Source organism: Crotalus tigris, unplaced genomic scaffold (genome assembly GCF_016545835.1).
Source record: "Crotalus tigris isolate CLP2741 ecotype Arizona unplaced genomic scaffold, ASM1654583v1 scf7180000024359.8030256, whole genome shotgun sequence".
In the NCBI taxonomy this organism is placed as follows: Eukaryota; Metazoa; Chordata; class Lepidosauria; order Squamata; family Viperidae; genus Crotalus; species Crotalus tigris.
Genome location: NW_024100528.1, coordinates 5491130 through 5517659, shown reverse-complemented (window position 1 = coordinate 5517659; position 26530 = coordinate 5491130). Strand labels below are relative to the sequence as shown.

Sequence of the window (26530 nt, the reverse complement as noted above, 5' to 3'; positions counted from 1 at the left end):
GTCTCTCTTGTCCATAAACCTCAAAAGAAGTGCTTTGAAAACTGCCCTTAAAGCTAACTCCAAAAAGTTTGTAAATCTTGCTTCTCCCACAGACTCAGTACTCTTTTGAATACTTAAACTAAGTACTTAAACTTAAACTTCTTATCTAGAATTTTCATTCGATCTCCATCCTTGTCAGTCTCTCTTATCCATAAATCTCAAAAGAAGTGCTTTGAAATCTGCCTTTAAAGGTAGCTCCAAAAAGTTTATAAATCCTGCTTCTCCTGCACTCAGGAGCCAATACTTGTGAGGCTTCCTTAAACTCCTTCTTCTGTTGCTCTTTTTCTTTACGATTATATGTTGCACGAGTTGTCCTCTGCTCCTTCATCTCGACTTGTTGAGGCCCCTCAAACTGAGATTTCCCATTTTTCATTAATATAGGCTCTTCAGACTGCAATTCTACCCTTAAAGGTTGCTCCAAAAAATTTATAAATCCTACTTCTCCCGCAGATTCAGAAACCAATAGTTGTGAGGCTTCCTTAACCTTCTTCTGTTGCTCCTTTTCTTTACAGTTATATGTTGCACAGGTTATCCTCTGCTCCTCCATCTCAACTTGTTGAGGCCCCTCAAACTGAGGTTTCCCAATTTTCATAAGTATAGGCTCTTCAGACTGCAATTCTACCTTCTTTTCTTCCAAAGCTTTAAACTTAATAGATGGCGATGAACATACCCCCAGGACCGAAGTATAAAAGTCTTTTGCTTGAGAAACAGTATTAAGTCTATAACATATCCCCAGGTAATTCACCACCATTCCAATCGGAACATCCCATCTGAACAAGATTCGTCTCTTTTTAAGTTCATCTGCTAAAAAAGCAAACTCCTTTCTTCTTCTTAAAATTTTAGATGGGATCTCCTTTAGAATTATAACATCTTGTGAAGCAATTTGAAATCTCTTCTTATAAAAAGCTTGTATAATTTCGTTGCGCAGGGATCTTTTCCCAAAGTAAATTACCACATCTCTTGGCAAATTCTTTTGCACTGCCACCACAGAGTTAACTCTAAATAATTTTTCAATTTCACTAAGTATTTCCTCTTTTTCTTTATTCAAAATCACAGCAAAGTCCTTTGCAACCATCTCTCTCAGATCTCCTTGCACAGACTCTCCCAAACCTCTGATTCTTAAGGCATATTCCATTTGTCTATATTGAAGCATAAGAATCTCATTTTCCATTTCTTTTTCCATGCTTTCAAATTTTCCCTCCATCAATTCCACTTTTTCTGTTACCTCTTCTACACGAGAGTTCAGCTTTTCAAGAACAGAGGCAACTCCTTTTAGAGCCAAAACTATCTCTTGCCTCAAAATCTTATTATTTTCCTCTAAAATCTCTTTCATTTCTGCCCTAATTTGAGATATAACATTTCCCATCATATCTTGCAAATCCTTCACAATTATTGGCTGTACCAAGGAAGAGGGTGAAGCTATTGATTTAGGTTGTTGCACTGATGATAACACCGAAGAAGAAACCACCTTAGGAGCTGTAGGAATTACTGGATGCTTTGGAGCCATCTTAAAAAAAATCTTTACTCCTTCTTAAAAATTACAAAAATTAAGCAAAAGAAAAAGAGAGATTAAGTCCAAAAAAATTCAAAAAATCCTTCAAAAGGAGATCATTATAACAAAAAAAATACTGAACGCTTTGGAGCCATCTTAGAAAAATCTTTACTCCTTCTTAAAAGTTACAAAAATTAAACAAAAGAAAAAGAGAGATTAACTCCAAAAAATCAAAAAATCCTTCAAAAGGAGATCATTATAATAAAAAGAAAGGAGTTAAAAAAAGAAAAGGGAAGAAGAAAAAAATAATTAAATAGAAAAAATCCATTCCATTTTTTTAAAAGTACAAAAAGCAAAACAAAGAAGTTAAACAAAAATAATAATGCTTCTAAAATCCAAACCCAACATCAAAATCAAATCCACATTCCGTTCCAATCATTAAAAAAAAAGGAAAAGGATAAAAAAAACACCAAAAAGCCTGCCGATCGCCATTCTACCTTCCCAAAGGAAAAAAAAAAAAAACCGAAAGGCTTGCCGATCGCCATTTTACTTTCCCTTTCAACAAAAGGAAAAAAAATAAAAAGAGGGAATATAAAAGTAAAAGTAAATCTTTAAACTTAAAATCCAAATAAAATCAAAGAAAGCAAAAGTTAAATCCTCTACTCAGCTCTGGATGATGTGAAGTATTAATACCACTTTACAATACCTTGGTAAGGCCACATTTGGAATACTGCATCCAATTTTGGTCACCACGATGTAAAAAAGATGTTGAGACTCTAGAAAGAGTAAAGAGAAGAGCAACAAAGATGATTAGGGAACTGGAGGCTAAAACATATAAGGAACGGTTGCTGAAATTGGATATGTCTAGTTTAATGAAGAGAAGGATGAAGGGGGACATGATAGCAGTGTTCCAATATCTCAGGGGCTGCCACAAAGAAGAGGGAGTCAAGCTATTCTCCAAAGTGCCTGAAGGCAGGACAAGAAGCAACAGATGAAAACTAATCAAGGAGAGAAGCAACCTACAACTAAGGAGAAACTTCCTGACAGTTAGAACAATTAACCAGTGGAACAACCTGCCTCCAGAAGTGGTGAAATGGTATAGGGTTTCCTGACTGAACAGGAGGTTGGACTAGATGACCTCTAAGATCCCTTCCAACTTTTATTATTATTACTATTATGGATCATCGCACAGTCAGCCAAATGTTCAGACTGGATTTGACATTTTGTCTACCTATCGAGTCCTTACCCAGGACCTGGGATAGGCAGATGTGGATGTTTGATGGTATTACAGATATCGTCGCAGGATGGAAGCAGTTCCTAGTAAGGCCGCCTTTTGCAATTGACTAATAGCGAATTTGTCAATGCCAATGGTGTTCAAGTGGTGCTCCAGTTGTTTTGGGATTGCACCCAAGGAGCCTATGACTATTGGTACTACCCTTGCTTGCTTTTGCCACAGTCTTTCTATTTCTATTTGTAGGTCTTTGTATTTTGTTATCTTCTCCAGTTCTTTCTCTTCTATTCTGCTGTCTCCAGGCACTGCCACGTCCACTATCCAGACTTTTTTGTCTTTCTTATCGACAATTGTTAAGTCTGGGGTGTTATGTTGCAGGTGCTTGTCTGTTTGAATTCTGAAGTCCCAGAGCAGTTTAATTTTATCATTTTCTATGACTTTCTCTATTTTATGATCCCACCAGTTTTTGCTTACAGGCAAATGATATTTTTTGCAGATCTTCCAATGCACCATTGTTGCTACTTTGTCATGCCGCTGCTTGTAATCAGTCTGTGCAATCTTCTTGCAACAGCTTACCAAGTGGTCCACTGTTTCTTCAGCTTCTTTGCATAGGCGGCACTTACTGTCTGTTGCTGTCTTCTCAATTTTGACTTTGTATGCATTTGTCCTTAAGGCTTGGTCTTGTGCAGCCAGAATTAGTCCCTCGGTCTCTTTCTTCAATTTTCCTGCTCTTAGCCATTGCCAGGTTTTATTATTATCTGCTTTCCCAGCTATTTTTTTCATGTATTGGCCATGTAGTGCTTTGTCTTCCCATGCCTCTATTCTGTTCTTCATTTGGTCTTTCTTGTAGGCCAGTTTGGTCTCTCCAGTAGTTAGTAAGCCTTCCTGATATACTAATTTCAGTGCATCTTCATCATTGTTCTTCAGATATTCTTCCAAAGCCATTTTTTCTTCTTCAACCATCTGATGTACTTGTAGCATTCCACGCCCACCTATTTGCCTTGGTAGATAAAGTCTATCAATGTCACTGCGTGGATGAAGGGCGTGATTCATTGTCATTATTTTTCTGGTCTGCCTATCCATTGCTTTTAGTTCTGCTTGAGTCCAGTCCATTATTCCAGCTGTGTACCTAATGACTGGGATTGCACAGGTGTTGATTGCCTTTTGGTATTTCCTCCATTGAGTTTGGACTTTAAGATCTTCTTCACTCTCTTAATGTATTCACCTCTAATCTTTTTCTTGACTTCAGTGTGCTTGATGTTGTCAGCTTGAAGGATACCCGAGTATTTGTAGTACTCTTCCTCATCCAGACTCTTAATGTTATTTTCATGGGGCATTTTGATTCCTTCAGTTTTCACTATTTTTCCTTGTTTGATAGTAAGTGTGACACATTTGTCCAAGCCAAACTCCATTACAATATCTTGGCTATATATACGGACAGTGTTGAGCAGTGATTCTATTTCAGATGATGTTTTTCCATACAGCTTCAGATCATCCATGTAAAGGAGGTGGGATAGTCTGGCAGATGTTTTTGATGTTTGATAGCCATGTCCTGAGTTATTCAGTATTGTTGACAGAGGAAACAGTGCAATAACAAATAGTAATGGTGATAATGAATCTCCTTGAAATATTCCTCTCTTGATATTAACCTCTCCCAGCCTCTCACCATTGATCTGCAACTGTGTCTTCCATTGTGTCATCGATCTTTGCACAAATTTTCTGATGTTTCTACTGACTCCTGTTATTTCTAGGCACTTTATTATCCAATCATGTGGCAGAGAGTCAAATGCCTTTTTGTAGTCAATCCATGCCACATTCAGGTTGGTCTTCCTTCTCTTGCAGTTTTCCAAGATCATTTTGTCTATTAGGAGTTGATCTTTTGTTCCTCTGCTATTGGGCGGTTTCCTTTCTGCTCAGGTGGAAAGAGATTGTTTTCAACTAGATGCTGTTGTACTGCATCAGCTACCACACCAGTTAGTAATTTGAAAGTTGTTGGTAAGCAGGTAATTGGCCTGTAGTTACCTGGTGTTGCCCCTTTTGCTGGATTTTTCATTATTAGGTAGGTTTTCCCAGTTGTTAGCCACTTTTCAATTTCTCCTCCTTGTAGTATATTGTTGAACTGCTTGGCAATGAATGGGTGTATAACAGTTAGATGTTTCAACCAAAACCCATGCAGTTCATCTTCACCTGGTGCTGACCAATTTTTGATTTTCTTTGCTCTTTTTTCTACCATTTTTGTTGTTATTACTAGTTCTTTCATTTCAACTTCTGTTTTATTTGCATCCACCTCTTTTAACCAAGCCACATCCTTGTTGTATTTCTTTGGGTTATCCCATATCTGTTTCCAGAACTGCACTGTTTCTTCCTTGTCAGGTACTGACTGATTCCTTGTAGTTTTTCCATTGATGGATTGGTAGAAACGTTTCTGATTGGATTGAAATTGGAGATTCTGCCTATAGTTTGCAATTCGAGCTTCATATCTACTGATTTTCCTGGCTATAGCTGTTATTTGTTGCTTTATTATTTCCAGTGCTTCTTTGATCTTCCTTGTTTCTAAGTGGTATTTCTTGATTAGGTATTCTTTGGTCTTCTTGTTCTTCAGCTTCTTTTCTTTCATCTGTTCTAGCTTGCTTTCATGTGATCTTAACTTGCTGATCTTATTTTCTAGTCTAACCTTCCATTTTTCTGGTGCACTGTTTGTTTGTTTTTCTTCTTTGTTGATTTTGCATCCCAGGTATTCAGTTATAACTGCAGCTGTGCTGTACATTAGTTGGTTTGTTTGTTGCAGTGAATTGGTGCTTATACTTGCTATTGCAGTATTTGCATCTTTTAATGCTTGTGCTAGCTGTTTCTTTGGAACAGGTTTCAATGCAGGCAGCCTTATTCTGTTGTTTTTGTGCTGTTCTAGATGCTCAGTTATTCTTTGTTTCAATTCTTTTATTTCTTTAGTTAGAGGGTTTTGTTCTTCCTGAGGAAGAGGTGCCTGGTTTTCAAATGAGAACAGTTGTATATCTCTGCTGGATTCCTTCACTGCCAACTCCCCCTGGTTTGCCTCTACATTCTGAATTACTTCTGGTAAGGCTTTGATTTCTTTGCCCTGGCTAAACCTTTGCAGTTCGTCCAATTCTGTTTCTGTGAATACTTTATTTTGTATTATAAATCGGCGTTGATCTGCTAGTCTCTGTTCTGTTATTTCTGATTCTGGATGTTGTTCTTTCCAGAACTGGTGCATTCATTTTAGATATCCTCTCCTTGTTGGACTTGATCTGTAGTAACAGATCATTATTTCTTTGTTTTCAATTATTAGTATTAGTATTAGTATTAGTATGACTAACATGAATTGTATGTTGTTTCAAAATAATTATTTTAAGGTAGGGAACAAAATTAATAAGGACTTATTAAGATGGAAAAACTTTAATTATGATTGTTTCCAACAATTTATGCAACAACAATGAATGTATTATTTAAAATGTTGTTTTTATTTCAAATAATGCCTATTTTGAAAAATGATATATATTTTAAACAGTGGCAAAGAGATCTATTTAGATTTATATGACAAGAAACAAACCAAGCGTTAAATTCTTCAAGTTCCAAAAGAAAGAGGAGGATTATGATTGTCAGATTTTAAGCTGTATTTTGTAGCCTGCTGTTTGGTTTGGATGAAAAAGTGCATGTTCCTGAGAAATATGTGAATGTTAGAATTAGAAAAACATAACCTGAGGTTTGGTTGGCATGCCTCTTTATAGTATGATAAAGTTAAAGTTGATGTAGATTTCAAAAACCATTTTGTGAGAAGTACCATATTAAAAATATGGCTTAAATACAAACCCAGGCTATTTCCAAGAATACCTTTTCTGGGCTCAGAAAAAAAAATACAGAAAGTAAATAGTAAGCAAAAATCAGTTAACATACCAAGATTTGTTAGCACAGGAACATGGAGAACTTATGATGAAGTCAGGAGAACAACTCACTGCAGAGGGATATAGTTTTCAAAGTTTTTGATATGCACAAAAGAGTACTATAATGATGCAATGTGATGTGGTTACATTTAATCATTAATTAATTAATTAATTAAATCTATTTGCCTCATCTTGTATCCAATGATTCTGGGCAATTTACAGCATAAAAACATTATAAAAACATTAAAATCAATAATCATAAAACACAACAGATAAAATCATTAACAAATACAAACCATTAAAGCCAGATGGAAAAAAGAGGGAGCAGGACATACAGGGTATGGGGAGGTGTGATTAAGTTTTAATTAATTTGAAATTGAATAGTGTAGAAATGATGAAATATGAATAGAAAATGTTTGCTGAGATATGAAGTGGTAGAAGAAGTTAAAGAATACATGATAAAATGAGCTAAGAATTTTGATCACAGTATGGACCAATGGAAAGGAATATGGGTAAAAGGATTGAAACTTATATTGTGTTATGATTTAAAACAGAATTTTTATAAAATGATGTACCATTGGTATATGGCAGCAAAGGAATTATCTATGATGTATAAAGGCACATCTAGTCAATACTGCAAATATAAAAGAATATGAAGGGAGATTTTATCACGCATGTAGAAAATTTAAAAAAAAACGAATACAAGTACATATCATGATGCAAAGAATTTTAAATATTAGATGAAACCAGAGCTTTCTTTTTTTACTGGAACTAATGGACAATCAATCAGAAAACACTTATGGAAAATTAATTTTATACATATTACTGAAGAAAGATTATTCTATGCACAGTAATGGAGAAAGACTGAAATACCCACAGTGGAGAAATGGATTGTGAAAGTGGCAGAATTAGCAGAAATGACAACACTGGCTTGCCTGATCAGGGATAAAACAATAAGTATTTTCATGAAAGATTGGAAACTTTTTATGGACTTTTTGCTGAAAATGGAAAAAAATGAATTTGTGATTATTGGATTTCTTGGTTAAAAAAAAGGTTGAATATAAGGCAGAAGGGATCTCTATAATGTAATTTGAATGAGAGGGGAGATAACATTTTTTTTTTTTTGCAGCTGCTGCAAATAACGGAAGTCTTTCTATCTTTCTTCTTTTTTTCTAGCATACACAGATATGTGTCCTTCCGTATTTAAGTCTAGTAGTACAAACACAAACACACGCACACACACACACACACACACATACTTAAATACGTAAGGATTTGTAAAAAAAAAAGTGGAGTCCTGGTCTTATTATTTCTGTTCATGTCTGTTGAGTCCTCAGCTTAATGGCAATAAATCACAGAGCATCTCGTAGAGTTAAGAAGCTTTTATTGTTGTTCCTTCAGCTCCGTTTCAGCTCTGAGGCATGCAGGCCTCTCTGCCTCTCTTAAGAACATTCCCTGGGCCAAATAGCAACATTTGGTGCGCTCTGCTCCTCGCGCATGTGCGCGAAGCAGGCGCCAGCCAGTCTGGTCCCGGGCAGCTTGCAACTGCCCGGGACTGTTGCAACGTCCCGAGCCTGCCTTTGCAGGCTTGGGACACAACACCCCTCCCCCCCGGCTAAGACTAATAACCATATGAATAGTTACATGCGACCTCAACACGAGCGTGGTGTGCCAACCCATGCTCCAATGTTACTGGGTTATTGTTCTGGGCATTAATACCCAACGCCCATATTCCCATTGCTCCCAACAGCAGACACCTTCTCACTGTTTCTGCTTTGCCAGCAGAGTTACAAAATCCTCAAGGTACTTAGGAGATCTCTTGACTCTCTGTGACCTCCTTAGACCCTGAGAATTCCCAATTCCATTTTGCCCAGAGGATGACATGGATTTGCCCCCTCTATCAGACCCTGGTGGTCCCCATGGACCGTGCCCCATTGCCTGGTCTGCTTGCTTGCCCACCGGGCTTGTCAGACCAGGATTTTGTTCTCCCAATAACCTGGTTGACCTGCCTAGTTGCAGGCTCTCAGGCCTCTCTGTAGAACTGCCACTGTTAGGCAACTCTGTAGTGCCTCCCAGGCCCACACTGGACCTATCAGGGGGCTGCATTCCTTCGCTCCCCAGTTCTGTAATGGGACTGTCTGGGGCTTCAGTATTTCCCCAAAACTCAGTTGCCCCCCCCATCTGTGCCGGAGGTGTCAGAAGTGGGATGTGCCTCTCCGGCCACCTCCCTGTGTAAATACCTCCTTCTGGAAACAGTAGCAGTACTGGGCCAACTAGACTGGTTGTTTGCCAGCTCTCTTGCAATGTTTGAGTTATTAGGATGCTCCCGGTTATTCTCCCTGACTGGAGTGCTGAATGGTATTGGTGAATGATGAGCATGCCCCCTGGGTGACTCCCTGGATGGAGTAGGCACTGGTGCCTGTGTGCTTCCTAGTTCCCATGGATTCCTGTTTGGAACACTTGCGGAATCTTGGAGTAGGCCTTCTGTGGCCTCTCTGTTGGGGCCCGGCTGCTGCCAACACCCATCCCTTTGCCCATTGAGGTCCCCCTCTCCCCCTGGAAAAGGCCCAGGAGTTTCTGAGGATAAGTCCAGTCTTGTACACAGCTGGTTAATATGCCGCCGAAGGACACGACCGTCATCCAACGAGACCTTGTATGACAAGGGACCTGTAACCTTGCAAACTACAGCAGGAACCCACAAGTGACCTGGTCCGTAGTTACGGGTCCATACCGGGGCACCCACTTTCAATTGCCTCGGTGCCCTGGGTTGTGTAACCTTAGGAGGTAGTCTGTCTGGGTGCAACTGGTCAAGTTTAGTAATCAGTTTGCGCCCCCAGCGAAGTTCAGCTGGGCTTTTCCTAATAGAAGTTGAAAGTGTGGTGCGGTACGCAAGAAGAAAGTCTGCCAACCTGTGGTGCCAGTCCCCATAGGTCAGTTTCTTTAAAGCATCCTTGGTGATGTGGCCCATCCGTTCAGCCATACCGTTGGTGGAAGGGTGGAAAGGTGCAGAGGTGGCATGACGAATCATGTTGGCCTGTAAGAAAGCTTGGAATTCGGAAGAGGTGAATTGAGGGCCGTTGTCAGACACCAACACATCCGGAAGACCATGTGCAGCAAAAATCCCCCTCAGTACTTGAATGGTCCTGGCAGCGGTGGTTGAAGAGACAGGTACAACCTCAAGCCATTTTGAATAGCTATCAACCAGGACCAAGAAGAATTGAGCCTGAAAAGGCCCAGCATAATCGATGTGCACCCTAGACCAAGGTAACTGTGTTTCTTCCCATCTATGCAAAGGGGCCTGGGGCATTTCTGGGCGTGAGCGCTGACAAAGGTGGCAAGCGTGCACCTTAGCCTCAATTTCCTTGTCTAACCCAGGCCACCACAAATGGCTGCGCGCAAGCGCCTTCATTCTTACAATGCCAGGATGACCCTCGTGAAGGGAACCTAAGACTCTAGACCTCATTGAGGTAGGAATAACAACTCTGCTGCCCTACAGCAGACAACCCTGAAAAGTGGATAACTCATGTCTCTTAAGCCAGAAACTCTGAAACTCAATGCCTGGACAACTCTCTGGCCATCCAGACAAAACCCAGGATAAGACACGAGAGAGTGTGAGATCTGTGGCTGATTCAGCAGCCACATCCCTGGCATTTAAAGGTGACTCAGGCAGCTCCTGAATGGAAAGGATGTTGATGGCAGGGGCAGGATCAGCCTCCACTACTTGTAAGGGTAATCTACTTAGGCCATCAGCATGGCCCATTTCTTTGCCAGGTTTGTGAATTAAAGAAAAATTATAGGCTGACAGAAAAATTGACCATCTCAGCATCCTGGGGGAGATGATATGGGGGGTTTGTTTCTTTGTAGTAAACAACCCCAACAAAGGCTTATGGTCAGTGTAGACCGTGAAATGTCTGCCATATAAAAAATCATGGAATTTTTTTAATTCCAGCAACAACAGCTAAGGCCTCCCTGTCTATCTGGGCGTAGTTTCGCTCAGCAGAAGACAAGGTTCTGGAGTAATATGCAAGAGGAACCTGAGTTCCATCCGGCCTAAGGTGGCTAAATACTGCTCCCACCCCATAAGGGGAGGCATCACAAGCGATGCACACAGGGAGAGTTTCATTAAAATGTGCAAGCACATTATTGGATGTGAGTAAAGCCTTAACCTCATTGAAGCTTGCTTCATGTGCTTGTGACCACTGCCACACTGCCTGTTTGTCCAGAAGCCTATGAAGTGGTTCAGCTACATTAGCCTTGTGAGGAATGAATGAATTATAGAAATTCAAAAGGCCCAGAAAAGCTTGTAGTTCAGCTTTGGACTTAGGCCTAGGAGCTTGCATGATAGCTTTTAATTTGGACTCAGCAGGATGAATCCCATTGGCATCTATTTTGAATCCCAGAAAATCTGTAGAAGGCACCCCAATTTTACATTTGTCTTTTTTAAGCTTGAGGCCTGTTTTCCGGAACCGCAGCAGGACAGCCCTCAATCTCTCAGCTAAATTTTGAGTGGAATCTCCAGCAATTAAGACATCATCAAAGTAGGGGCAAACCCCTGGTATACCCCTCAAGGTATTTTCCATTACGCTTTGGAAAATTCCAGGAGCCACATTTACTCCAAATTGTAGTCTTTTGACTTTGAATGCCCCCCTATGTGTTACAATGGTTTGTGCTATAGCAGCAGCTTCATCAACAGGTAACTATTGATAAGCCTGTGCTAAATCTAGCTTTGCAAAAACACGCCCCCCCCCCTTGAGGGAAGCCAGAATATGGCTTACTACAGGTACAGGATAGGCATGTTGTTGCAATGCCTTATTTAGGGTGCATTTGTAATCTGCACAGATGCGAATGTCAACATTAGCCTTAAGAGGAGTGACTATGGGAGTTTCCCAAGGACTGGAGTCAACAGGTTCTAAGACTTCTTGCTGAATCAATTTGTCCAATTCAGCATCAATTTTTCCTTTTAAAGCAAAAGGTACTCTCCTTGCTTTTATTCTGATAGGAGTGACAGTGGGGTCCAATTTTAAGGAAACTGGGGGCCCTTTGTATGTACCCAGCTGTGGGCTGAAGACATCTGCAAATTCTTTGCAGACTTCTTGTAGACCTACTGTTTGCAAGCTATTGAGCCCTGTAACTTGTATTCCCAAGGCCTCAAACCAATCGAGTCCTATGAGACTTGTGCGCTCACCCCCCACTATCAATACATCTAATGGACCTTCAAAATCCTTATATTGTACGTTAAGGGTGGCCTCCCCCTTAACACACACCTTGGAGTTTTGAAAGTCTGTTAGAACTATATTGGATGGCCTAAGCTTGGCCTGGAACCCACTGCTACAGCAAATCTTTCTGAATGTGTGAATGGAAATAACTGAAAGTGCAGACCCAGTGTCTAGTTCCATGACAAATGGAACTCCTTGCAACTTCACTTTAAGTGACAGTTTCTTTTTGAGTGGTTTGTGTGTGCCTGTCCTATAAATGCTTCTTCATGAAGCACAGAAACCCACCCTGTTTTGGCTGGGGACCCTGGTACCTTTCAGGCGCAATTCTTCTCGTGGTTGTACCTTCTGATGGCCCAGACACACAGCTGCTATGTGGCCTTGCTTTCCACATGCTCTATAGATTGCAGAACGGAACCTGCAGTCGGTCCTCTTGTGGCGACCTCCACACCCGAAGCACTTGGGTACAGCTGAAGACTTTTCTTTGCCTTCCTTCTGCTTCCTTTCTTTGGCTGGGTAGAGATGATCCACCTCTTCTTCAGGATACTCTTCCGAGCTCTCCTGGACTCCCTCATGGTGCATGGAAACAGCTTCTGGAGTACTTCTGATAGGCCTCATATTCTTGATTGCCCGACCTGCTGCCTCTTCTGCAGTAACCTCTCTCAAGGCATCTTGAAACGATATGTCTTCTTTTGCAAAAAGTCTCTGCTGCAAGTCTCTGTTTCTAAGCCCACATACAAATCTGTCTCTCAGCCTTTCTTCTAAGTCTTTAAACTCATGAGCTTGGCTGCTCTTCTCAAAGCTGCAATGTATTCTTTAGCTGGTTCACCAGCCCGTTGATCCCTCTGTTCAAAGGTATGTCTCCATGCAATAACAGACAACTGGGGCTGAAAATGTTCTTTTAGTAATTTTTTAAAATCTGTGTAGGTAACAGATTCAAGAGGCGCAGGGGCTGCTAAGTTTTCAGCAATTTCAAATGCATCTTGACCACAAACACAGAGCAAAGTAGTGGCCTTTAAGCCATCTTCTCTTACTTGGTTTACTTTCAAATAGTTTTCTACTCTGGCCACATAAGACTCCCATCTTTCTGGGTGCTTGATATCAAATTCAGAAATCTTTCCTATCTTTGCCATTTTCTCTTTTGTAATGGAAAGGGTCGATCAGCCAGCTTACCTCCAATGACGCTGTATTGGCAGGCAGGTGCTGAATTTAACGCCGTCTTCCTAGCTGTTCTCCGGACTCCTGGGTAAGCTTACAATTCTTTTAATTGCTTGTAAGGCATCCCATCCTCGTCGCCAGTTGTTGAGTCCTCAGCTTAATGGCAATAAATCACAGAGCATCTCGTAGAGTTAAGAAGCTTTTATTGTTGTTCCTTCAGCTCCGTTTCAGCTCTGAGGTACGCAGGCCTCTCTGCCTCTCTTAAGAACATTCCCTGGGCCAAATGGCAACATTTGGCGCGCTCTGCTCCTCGCGCATGTGCGCGAAGCAGGCGCCAGCCAGTCTGGTCCCGGGCAGCTTGCAACTGCCCGGGACTGTTGCAACGTCCCGAGCCTGCCTTTGCAGGCTCAGGACACAACAATGTCATTGGCCATAAAACAATTATTAAAATAAAGAATATTGAATCATAACTCCATTAGGAATACTTTTCGTCTTGTCTATATAACTGTCATCTGTATATAGTTCTTATGTTAAGCTGCCAGCCAAAACAGTCTCCATGGGCTCTGAAGCAATCCAAAATCACACAGACACTGAGAGAGACAGAAATACAGATATATAATCCACAGGAGAGCTGAAATGAAAGTGATGAAAAAACCATTACAAAAAGAAAAGAACATGAACAACCCCCACCAGATGTGCCAGTGACAATATTTGTTTAGCAAATATTGGAATGTGCATGTATTCTGATCTCATGATTAAGTAGTATCAACAATTTAATCACAAGCTCAATAGTATTCTCTCCCATGTTTTTGTTTGCCTGGAGATGTAAAGCAGACTTTTCCCCCACCTTGACATTCTTTCTGTTCTCCTAGGATTTAACTAGTACAATAACTTTTTGCTCTTTATTGTGCATCAGTATTTTTTTTTTAAAAAAAAAACAATAAATATGTTTTTATATGCATATTTTGAGTGGAAATGCAATTGTCAGCTAAGGTACCTTAAAATATTTTCCCTTCAAATATCAAATTTAATCAGAACACAATAATGTTGGTGGATCAAAAGATGTACCTCTGGGTATGTTTTTCAATTCATTAATTTAACTCTCTGTTAGATTTATTTTGTTTTTATTTATGCATGCATACAAGTCTTGTTTGGGATATTATTTCCCAACAATTGTGTTTATCTTGTCACAAAATTAATTCAAAAATGAAGCATCATAACAAGCCTCAGAATTAGTCAATTATGCAAGCCAATTCCAGATCTTCAAATGGTATCAGTTCCTCTGTAAAATAGGAATGGATTTGAGTAGTCAGGAGACAAAGGAAAACAGAGGAGAGGAAGAAAGAAAATGAAGGGTTGAGTTGGTGGAAATAACAAGTAAGAAATAAATGTAGATCCATTCTTATGGATCTTTTGGAAGAAAGAGACAACAGGCCTAGGGAGGAAGATGGAGACAATAGAGAAGACGGAGACAACCCCCGTGGGATGAATGGGTTATCTGGGGGTTAGCAAAGTACGATTAGTAATGCAAAAATGTGATTTGACTGGATGGCGCTGATATTTTTAAGCCTTTTGGGTAGATGGAGTTATGCTTTATTTTAGTGAATAAAGATGAACAATAGCACTTCCCAAAAAACCCCCAAAAACAATGAGCTATGTATTGTTAATTCTTTAGCCATCTGAATTTCTCCAGATGTTGATAAATGCTGATTTAATGTTTGCATTGTAGATGTTTTCCTATAATGACAATTTTATTAAACACTAATTGAGTCAATATATTGGGTAGTTTAGAATTAATATAAGTAAATAAATAAAAACATTTCAGCAGCCACAAAAAGAAAGACAATGATGGGGCAGCTGCGATCTATGGTTCAGCAATATCTGAAAGATGACTAATTTCCTGTTCCTGACATGCACCCTGCAGATAAACTTTCTTTGAGAGAACTCCCTCCCTCCAACATCATACGTTATGTAGGTTAAGCTATTAACAGGTGTTTATTTTTTATTACATTTCATTTAGTTAACATGGATGAAAATTAAATTAGTATATCACTGGTCGTAAGTCGAGGACTGTTCAACCGGTTGTACGTCGTGGACTACCCAACTGGTGCAGCACCGTTTGCAGAATGGGACTTTTGGCGGGCTCAGCAGGGCAGAGACAGCCTGGACAATTCCTATTGGCTTTTGAAAGCCAATAGAATTAGACTCTATTCAAGAGAGTCTATTCTATTGGCTTTTGAAAGCCAATAGAATAAAAGGGAGTAGCACAGCTAAGGAAAAGGGGGGAAAAATGGCGGACTGCGTTGTTTGGCGACCCCTGTGAAATGGTCGTCCGACCCCAAATGGGGTGCCGACCCACAGGTTGAGAACCACTGATCTACAGGAAGGGAAGTCTATAGTGGGGTGCCCCAGGGCTCTGTTCTAGGCCCAGTGTTCTTCAATATCTTCATCAATGATTTGGATGGGGGATAGATGGGGAACTCATCAAATTTGCAAACGACACCAAGCTGGCAGGAATAGCCAACACTCCAGAAGATAGCTTAGGATACAGAAGGATCTGGACAGACTAGAACACTGGGCGCTATATAACAAAATGAAATTCAGTGGTGAAAAAAGTAAGGTTCTACATTTAGGTAAGAAAAACCAAATGTACAGGTATAGTATAGGGGGTAGTAGTAGTAATTGTGAGAGGATCTTGGAGTCCTAGTGGAAAATCACTTAAATATGAGCCAGCAGTGCGCTGCAGCTACCAAAAAAACCCAGCACAGTGCTAGACTGCATTAACAGAGGGATAGAATCAAGATCACGTGAAGTATTAATACCACTTTACAATGCCTTGGTAAGCCCACACTTGGAATACTGCATCCAGTTTTGGTCACCATGATGTAAAAAAGATGTTGAGACTCTAGAAAGAGTACAGAGAAGAGCAACAAAGATGATTAGGGGACTGGAGGCTAAAACATATAAGGAATTGGGTATGTCTAGTTTAATGAAGAGAAAGACGAGGGGGGGACATGATAGCAGTGTTCCAATATCTCAGGGGCTGCCAGAAAGAAGAGGGAGTCAAGCTATTCTCCAAAGTCCCTGAAGACAGGACAAGAAGCAACAGATGAAAACTAATCAAGGAGAGAAGCACCCTACAACTAAGGAGAAACTTCCTGACAGTTAGAACAATTAACCAGTGGAACAACCTGCCTCCAGAAGTTGTGAATGTTCCAACACTGGAAGTTTTTAAGAAGAGACTGGACAGCCATTTGCCTGAAATGGTATAGGGTTTCCTGCCTGAGCAGGGGGTTGGACTTGATGTTTTCCAAGGTCCCTTCCAACTTTATTATTATTATTATTATTATTATTATGGATCATCGCACAGTCAGCCAGATGTTCAGACTGGATTTGGCATTTTGTCTACCTATCGAGTCCTTACCCAGGACCTGGGATAGGCAGATGTGGATGTTTGATGGTATTACAGGTATCGTCGCAGGATGGAAGCAGTTCCTAATAAGGCCGCCTTTTGCAATTGACTAATAGCGAATTTGTCAATGCCAATGGTATTCAAGTGGTGCTCCAGTTGTTTTGGGATTGCACCCAAGGAGCCTATTACTATTGGTACCACCCTTGCTTGCTTTTGCCACAGTCTTTCTATTTCTATTTGTAGGTCTTTATATTTTGTTATCTTCTCCAGTTCTTTCTCTTCTATTCTGCTGTCTCCAGGCACTGCCACGTCCACTATCCAGACTTTTTTGTCTTTCTTATCGACAATTGTTAAGTCTGGGGTGTTATGTTGCAGGTGCTTGTCTGTTTGAATTCTGAAGTCCCAGAGCAGTTTAATTTTATCATTTTCTATGACGTTCTCTATTTTATGATCCCACCAGTTTTTGCTTACAGGCAAATGATATTTTTTGCAGATCTTCCAATGCACCATTGTTGCTACTTTGTCATGCCGCTGCTTGTAATCAGTCTGTGCAATCTTCTTGCAACAGCTTACCAAGTGGTCCACTGTTTCTTCAGCTTCTTTGCATAGGCGGCACTTACTGTCTGTTGCTGTCTTCTCAATTTTGACTTTGTATGCATTTGTCCTTAAGGCTTGGTCTTGTGCAGCCAGAATTAGTCCCTCGGTCTCTTTCTTCAATTTTCCTGCTCTTAGCCATTGCCAGGTTTTATTATTATCTGCTTTCCCAGCTATTTTTTTCATGTATTGGCCATGTAGTGCTTTGTCTTCCCATGCCTCTATTCTGTTCTTCATTTGGTCTTTCTTGTAGGCCAGTTTGGTCTCTCCAGTAGTTAGTAAGCCTTCCTGATATACTAATTTCAGTGCATCTTCATCATTGTTCTTCAGATATTCTTCCAAAGCCATTTTTTCTTCTTCAACCATCTGATGTACTTGTAGCATTCCACGCCCACCTATTTGCCTTGGTAGATAAAGTCTATCAATGTCACTGCGTGGATGAAGGGCATGATTCATTGTCATTATTTTTCTGGTCTGCCTATCCATTGCTTTTAGTTCTGCTTGAGTCCAGTCCACTATTCCAGCTGTGTACCTAATGACTGGGATTGCCCAGGTGTTGATTGCCTTTATGGTATTTCCTCCATTGAGTTTGGATTTTAAGATCTTCTTCACTCTCTTGATGTATTCACCTCTAATCTTTTTCTTGACTTCAGTGTGCTTGATGTTGTCAGCTTGAAGGATACCCAAGTATTTGTAGTACTCTTCCTCATCCAGACTCTTAATGTTATTTTCGTGGGGCATCTTGATTCCTTCAGTTTTCACTATTTTTCCTTGTTTGATAGTAAGTGTGGCACATTTGTCCAAGCCAAACTCCATTACAATATCTTGGCTATATATACGGACAGTGTTGAGCAGCGATTCTATTTCAGATGATGTTTTTCCATACAGCTTCAGATCATCCATGTAAAGGAGGTGGGATAGTCTAGCAGATGTTTTTGATGTTTGATAGCCATGTCCTGAGTTATTCAGTATTGTTGACAGAGGAAACAGTGCAATAACAAATAGTAATGGTGATAATGAATCTCCTTGAAATATCCCTCTCTTGATATTAACCTCTCCCAGCTTCTCACCATTGATCTGCAACTGTGTCTTCCATTGTGCCATCGATCTTTGCACAAATTTTCTGATGTTTCTACTGACTCCTGTTATTTCTAGGCACTTGATTATCCAATCATGTGGCAGAGAGTCAAATGCCTTTTTGTAGTCAATCCATGCCACATTCAGGTTGGTCTTCCTTCTCTTGCAGTTTTCCAAGATCATTTTGTCTATTAGGAGTTGATCTTTTGTTCCTCTGCTATTGGGGCGGTTTCCTTTCTGCTCAGGTCGAAAGAGATTGTTTTCAACTAGATGCTGTTGTACTGCATCAGCTATCACACCAGTTAGTAATTTGAAAGTTGTTGGTAAGCAGGTAATTGGCCTGTAGTTACCTGGTGTTGCCCCTTTTGCTGGATTTTTCATTATTAGGTAGGTTTTCCCAGTTGTTAGCCACTTTTCAATTTCTCCTCCTTGTAGTATATTGTTGAACTGCTTGGCAATGAGTGGGTGTATAACAGTTAGATGTTTCAACCAAAACCCATGCAGTTCATCTTCACCTGGTGCTGACCAATTTTTGATTTTCTTTGCTCTTTTTTCTACCATTTTTGTTGTTATTACTAGTTCTTTCATTTCAACTTCTGTTTTATTTGCATCCACCTCTTTTAACCAAGCCGCATCCTTGTTGTATTTCTTTGGGTTATCCCATATCTGCTTCCAGAACTGCACTGTTTCTTCCTTGTCAGGTACTGACTGATTCCTTGCAGTTTCTCCATTGATGGATTGGTAGAAACGTTTCTGATTGGATTGAAATTGGAGGTTCTGCCTATAGTTTGCAATTCGAGCTTCATATCTACTGATTTTCCTGGCTATAGCTGTTATTTGTTGCTTTATTATTTCCAGTGCTTCCTTGATCTTCCTTGTTTCTAAGTGGTATTTCTTGATTAGGTATTCTTTGGTCTTCTTGTTCTTCAGCTTCTTTTCTTTCATCTGTTCTAGCTTGCTTGCATGTGATCTTAACTTGCTGATCTTATTTTCTAGTCTAACCTTCCATTTTTGTGGTGCACTGTTTGTTTGTTTTTCTTCTTTGTTGATTTTGCATCCCAGGTATTCTGTTATAACTGCAGCTGTGCTGTACATTAGTTGGTTTGTTTCTTGCAGTGAATTGGTGCTTATACTTGCTATTGCAGTATTTGCATCTTTTAATGCTTGTGCTAGCTGTTTCTTTGAAACAAGCTTCAATGCAGGCAGCCTTATTCTGTTGTTTTTGTGCTGTTCTAGATGCTCAGTTATTCTTTGTTTCAATTCTTTTATTTCTTTAGTTAGAGGGTTTTGTTCTTCCTGAGGTAGAGGTGCCTGGTTTCCAAATGAGAACAGTTGTATATTTCTGCTAGATTCCTTCACTGCCAACTCCCCCTGGTTAGCCTCTACATTCTGAATTACTTCTGGTAAGGCTTTGATTTCTTTGCCCTGGGTAAACCTTTGCAGTTCGTCCAATTCTGTTTCTGTGAATATTTTGTTTCGTGTTATAAATCGGCGTTGATCTGCTAGTCTCTGTTCTGTTATTTCTGATTCTGGATGTTGTTCTTTCCAGAACTGGTGCATTCGTTTTAGATATCCTCTTCTTGTTGGACTTGATCTGTAGTAACAGATCATTATTTCTTTGTTTTCCATCACTGTGTATCTGCGACGGGTAAACACCTTTTCTTCCAGTAGTTCTGCAGCTGCTGGCCCTGGTTGCTCAGCCAACAGTCCTGAGTCCTGTAACCCATTTTTCATCAGATATCCAGGAACTCCAATATCTAGTGCGGACCTTGTTAACCCGGGCGACGTCCGAGCCGGTATGGCATTCTGCAATTTACGTCTCACCATATTTTTTTATGGGAGAGACACTCTTTGTCTGACTCCTCTGATGAGACCTGTCCAGTATGGTTGAACCTCTGGCATAGCTCTCATCTTCCTCAGAGTACACAAGCCCCACAACAACGTCAAGGTAGTGCCTCACTGGGGGATTATTATTATTATTATTATTATTATTATTATTATCATCATCATCATCATCATCATCATCATCATCATATCATTATCATTATTATTATTATGGATCATCGCACAGTCAGCCAGATGTTCAGACTGGATTTGGCATTTTATCTACCTATCGAGTCCTTACCCAGGACCTGGGATAGGCAGATGTGAATGTTTGATGGTATTACAGATATCGTCGCAGGATGAAAGCAGTTCCTAATAAGGCCGCCTTTTGCAATTGACTAATAGCGAATTTGTCAATGCCAATGGTGTTCAAGTGGTGCTCCATTTTTTTGGGGATTGCACCCAAGGAGCCTATTACTATTGGTACTACCCTTGCTTGTTTTTGCCACAGTCTTTCTATTTTTATTGTAGGTCTTTGTATTTTGTTATCTTCTCCAGTTCTTTCTCGTCTATTCTGCTGTCTCGAGGCACTGCCACGTCCACTATCCAGATTTTTATTATTATTATTATTATTATTGATCATCACACAGTCAGCCAGATGTTCAGACTGGATTTGGCATTTTGTTTACCTATCGAGTTCTTACCCAGGACCTGGGATAGGCAGATGTGGATGTTTGATGGTATTACAGGTATCGTCGCAGGATGAAAGCAGTTCCTAATAAGGCCGCCTTTTGCAATTGACTAATAGCGAATTTGTCAATGCCAGTGGTGTTCAAGTGGTGTTCCAGTTGTTTTGGGATTGCACCCAAGGAGCCTATTACTATTGGTACTACCCTTGCTTGTTTTTGCCACAGTCTTTCTATTTTTATTTGTAGGTCTTTGTATTTTGTTATCTTCTCCAGTTCTTTCTCGTCTATTCTGCTGTCTCGAGGCACTGCCACGTCCACTATCCAGATTATTATTATTATTATTATTATTATTATTATTATTATTATTGATCATCGCACAGTCAGACAGATGTTCAGACTGGATTTGGCATTTTGTCTACCTATCGAGTTCTTACCCAGGACCTGGGATAGGCAGATGTGGATGTTTGATGGTATTACAGGTATCGTCGCAGGATGGAAGCAGTTCCTAATAAGGCCGCCTTTTGCAATTGACTAATAGCGAATTTGTCAATGCCAATGGTGTTCAAGTGGTGCTCCAGTTGTTTTGGGATTGCACCCAAGGAGCCTATTACTATTGGTACTACCCTTGCTTGCTTTTGCCACAGTCTTTCTATTTCTATTTGTAGGTCTTTATATTTTGTTATCTTCTCCAGTTCTTTCTCTTCTATTCTGCTGTCTCCAGGCACTGCCACGTCCACTATCCAGACTTTTTTGTCTTTCTTATCGACAATTGTTAAGTCTGGGGTGTTATGTTGCAGGTGCTTGTCTGTTTGAATTCTGAAGTCCCAGAGCAGTTTAATTTTATCATTTTCTATGACTTTCTCTATTTTATGATCCCACCAGTTTTTGCTTACAGGCAAATGATATTTTTTGCAGATCTTCCAATGCACCATTGTTGCTACCTTGTCATGCCGCTGCTTGTAATCAGTCTGTGCACTCTTCTTGCAACAGCTTACCAGGTAGTCCACTGTTTCTTCAGCTTCTTTGCATAGGCGGCACTTACTGTCTGTTGCTGTCTTCTCAATTTTGACTTTGTATGCATTTGTCCTTAAGGCTTGGTCTTGTGCAGCCAGAATTAGTCCCTCGGTCTCTTTCTTCAATTTTCCTGCTCTTAGCCATTGCCAGGTTTTATTATTATCTGCTTTCCCAGCTATTTTTTTCATGTATTGGCCATGTAGTGCTTTGTCTTCCCATTCCTCTATTCTGTTCTTCATTTGGTCTTTCTTGTAGGCCAGTTTGGTCTCTCCAGTAGTTAGTAAGCCTTCCTGATATACTAATTTCAGTGCATCTTCATCCTTGTTCTTCAGATATTCTTCCAAAGCCATTTTTTCTTCTTCAACCATCTGATGTACTTGTAGCATTCCACGCCTTGGTAGATAAAGTCTATCAATGTATATTTTTTATGGGAGAGACACTCTTTGTCTGACTCCTCTGATGAGACCTGTCCAGTATGGTTGAACCTCTGGCATAGCTCTCATCTTCCTCAGAGTACACAAGCCCCACAATCATGTCAAGGTAGTGCCTCACTGGGGGATGATGATGATGATGATGATGATGATGATGATGATGATGATGATTATTATTATTATATTAGCTGAGTCACCAAGTGAGCTCAGTGAATAAGCAGGATATGAACTTCTTCCAAGTTCAGCTCTAAATATGATGACACATGGGCTGTTCTTGTGCTTACTTTTCTTCTGCTTCAGAAAGTGTAATATATTTCACAAGCCAAAGTTAACAAACTATGGTTATGGAGAGTCTCCTTGCAATTATTAGAGAGACACACAATTATAGAGATTATGAAAGCGGTCCATTGAAATATGTGTTAATATTATTTCAGTAATTTGTTACACCAAATAAAATTTACTGGAAAAATGGTGTGTATGTATGCATGTGTGTCTTTGTGTGCATGTAAACATCTATACACACATGTTTATACAGACATACACACAGTAATATACTCACATATGCATGCATATACAAACATTCTATGTTAATTTGGAATCACTGAGACTTAATATCAGAGTGAACATAATAAACATGTTTTAAGATTCAGACAATTATATAATTGGAATATAAAATTCTGGAATATTGTTAAATAATGTTTGAATATATGTCTCTGTGTCTGCCTGTATCTCTGAAACAGAGATGAAACAGAGAGGGACCGATGAAGTATAGCACAGCAAATGAAATATAAATTCACAGAAAGTGAAATTATTTACTGTAATAATATTAACTTTAATAATCAAACAATATACACTGATTTTTCATATCAGATCTTCAATTATTTATTACTATAATTGGTATCTTCTTTGTTTAATGTTAATATTTCTTAACATTTGAACATCTTTTGGCTCTAAAAAATTCATTTTCTAAAAAAAGTCCTGCTGACATAAAATTAATTAAAAATGTGATTTAAAACTAAAATACTAATGATAATAAAAATGATTCTTGCCCATATAAGGCCACATCTAAGAAAGCTAGGGAGGCAAGAACCTAACTGGAGTTAAGAACAATCTTATTAAACAAAGCTAATTAGCTGATTAAAAATACCTTGTCATGCACTCTTGGAAGTCAATTTTTTTAAAACCCTGTTGGTTGATAAGAAAGGCCAACTGATGTATATATTCAGTTTTGATTTCATTGTGATGCGACAAAGCCAATCATATAGAGCTGTACCACAAAAATCAGCATCCAAAAGGATAAGATCTATCTGATCAGCTTTGTCATGAATTTCTATTATTTAGTCTTTTCCCAGATGAGAAAAATAATTTCTTTAACAACTGAGCTAAGAAAAGTGCCACAATAGTTTCTTTTGCTTGCTGACTTGGGAAATAGTCTCCAGGTGCTATTCCTTCTTCAAGCTACAAGAAGGCTATCTCAACATCCCTATTAATTTCTGCTTATTGTCACACTTATTTCTTGAAAAAAAATAAAGAGCATACCTTGTCATTCTAAGAGTTTGACATTCTCCTTGTTTCCATATGTGTTAGTAAGCCAACACTGATTCCTGGGTATGACCTATTGTTTATTTTCCAAGAAAGGACATCACATTTCTGTTTTATGGTTTGTTTCTCACCTTTTCAGCAGTACTTCTGTACATTTGCCTATTTCAACTAGATTGTGGATAATTGTCAACAATTTTCCCTCTTCAGAAGGGTTTATAAAATGGAGGGGATCCAGATTGATAATACATACAAAGAATTATGGTCAGTAGGAATTTGACACCTTCTCTAGCAACAAATATTTTAGCAGACACCTGAAGATGTCTGTAGCAGAGTGGCAACAAAAGAAATTGGGCTGAAGTGTAGCTTCTCATACACAGAGGGAGGATACCTGTGGGCTGCCTTGTAACCCCCTGAGGCTTGTTGTGTGCTTTGGTTTTCACCAGGAATAAACTAAACTATTATGTGAAACTATTTAATCTCTTTCCTGTTACTTGTCACATTAGTAGGATTCTGTCATTTTAGGTAATATCGGCATGTACAATGAACAACATTGTTGATTTTATCTGCATTCTTTCATGCCATTCTATTCACAGTAAAGAAAAGAAGTTGTCTTGTTTCTTTTATCTGTCTTCACTCTACAGTCACAACATTATGCTACATGCCTCTGAATATTTAATCTAACAGAATATTCAATATATTTCAATTTATAATGAATATATGAAATAATTTTTACACGAGCAATGGCAATTATTTATTTTCTATTTGCAACCAACAAATCTCAGGCTAAATAAAAGCAACAAATATCCTAATTATGGTGAGTCTGCAAGGTATTCTGAAATGGATCAACTTCAAGAACCTGGATAGTACTGAAAGTCAGCTTCTGAGCTTTTGTTCTAATATTAATAATAGTGGAATATATCCTTAATTAATCCTGAAACTGCTGTAGTGGTCTATCTTTTAAGAAAACCTATTACCCAAATGTATGATGTTTGATTTCTTTAAAAGACTAGCATTTTATTCTAGGGACCATATTAATACTTTAATATTTCTTTTTTTTTAAAGAGCCAGCTTGGTGAAGTAGTTAAGACATTAGAAGTTGGGAGACCATGAGTTCTAGTCTTTCCTTATAAAGCCACATTGGCGACTTGGGGCCAGTGATTCTCTATTAGTCCTAAGAAGCAGATAGTGACAAACAGCTTCTGAAATCTTTCTAAGAAAACTGCAAGGGCTCATCTAGGCAATCGCCAGGAGTCAAGACTGACACAAAGGAACCCCCCTCCCTTAAAAAAAAACCCTATAAAAACACAATAATGGTACTACAATTCATATTCTTTTTTCTACATGTACTTGTGGTTTTTATTCACTTTCCTATATTGAATCAGTGTATGGATCAGTAGATATTCCAAATAAAACTTACAATGGTAGTTGTTAAGGAACTCTCTTCTTAGACACACAATATTGGCTAATTAAAAACACACTAATTGTTGAAAATAAAGTTCCATAACAAATTCCTTAAACATACTGAATCAATAAAATCAGGGTGATGAAATTTAGAGGATTTTATGGATTTCAGTATATTTTCGCCACATTTTGCTTTATGCATATGAAATGATTTTTTCTGTTATTTAAATGGTAAAGTAGAAAGTGGAAGCATGAACGTCTATTAAATAGATACACAATATATGTATAAACCTGGAATCATGTGTAGAGAACAATGAAGTTTTAAGATCAATTTGAAACACTTCCTGGGACAAAACAAAGGCATAAGAACGATTCATTCTATGGAGCATGAAGATGGTTGACTAACAAGACAAATCTGAAGACAAGTTTCTGAATGGCCAAATGAAGTGCAGCATTTTCTATTGAAGCAATTAGGATTAATGTAATTCTGGATAGTGAGAAGGTGATGGCCATGATTGTAAATTAATATTTTCCAGTGGCTACCCATGTACTCAAGTGTCAGTATTGATCAAACGTACTTCTGCACAATTAATGTTGATAGATTCAGCAGCACTACACACTTGCTCATCTGTTAGCCAATTAAGATAAGCTCTGTATTTCTCCTAATAGCTGTATTTATTGTCATCAGAAATATTGATATGTCTAAGTGGTAAGCTATAACCAATACAAGCTCAAACAATAATAATTCTCCAAGTTTCAACTTAGGCCTAATAAGCCTTAATGAGATGAACAGCTGTCATTTCCCTCCCACTGATGAGGACAATCTTGACCAGCAACAAATTTTCCTGAATCTACTCCAATATTGTCAATGACAGGATTTTGCAAATAGTATGACAGAAGGCATCACATTTCAGCAACTGAGAAAATTGGCACTCTTCATAGTCCTTTCTGTCATGGTTCCGATAGATGAAACCGACTTCAAGACAAGAATTCTTCCTTAAAGAACATTTTATTAGGAAACAAAGCATTGGCACTTATATAGTTGAACCAAAAACTGAGATACCCTCCCCCCAGATACAAAGTAACAAGTTGTAGTTCCCACCCACAAGCACTGTCATAAATCACATTCTCCAATTAACACAAGATGCGGGCTTTTCTCACTGGAACCTCAGCCCACCAAAACCTTATCAGACCATATCCTTGAGTTCCATACTTCTACGTTGTTATGGCTAGCTAAACCCTCAAGCATTTACCCTAGCTCCCTTCTTCATCTGAATTCTTAAAGAATAGAAAAGGCACGTTAGAAACAAAGTAAAAATGGCTGCTGATTCTCAGTTGTCAGAGCAACGACATCCATTGTCACAGCGTTGACACTTTCACAATTATGCTCTACCTAGTTGCTATGTTTTAAAGATCCTCATTTGTTTATTTATATACATAAGCATATATATATATACACACCTACACATATTGTGTACACACACACACACACCTGTAGGCATGGGTATCAAATA

General features: G+C 39.1%; 1 pseudogene; it reads right to left on the bottom strand.

Moving 5' to 3' along the window:
* Positions 1-11829, bottom strand: part of LOC120300821 — a 34570-nt pseudogene extending 22741 nt beyond the window's left edge.
* Positions 11830-26530: the final 14701 nt, after the last annotated feature.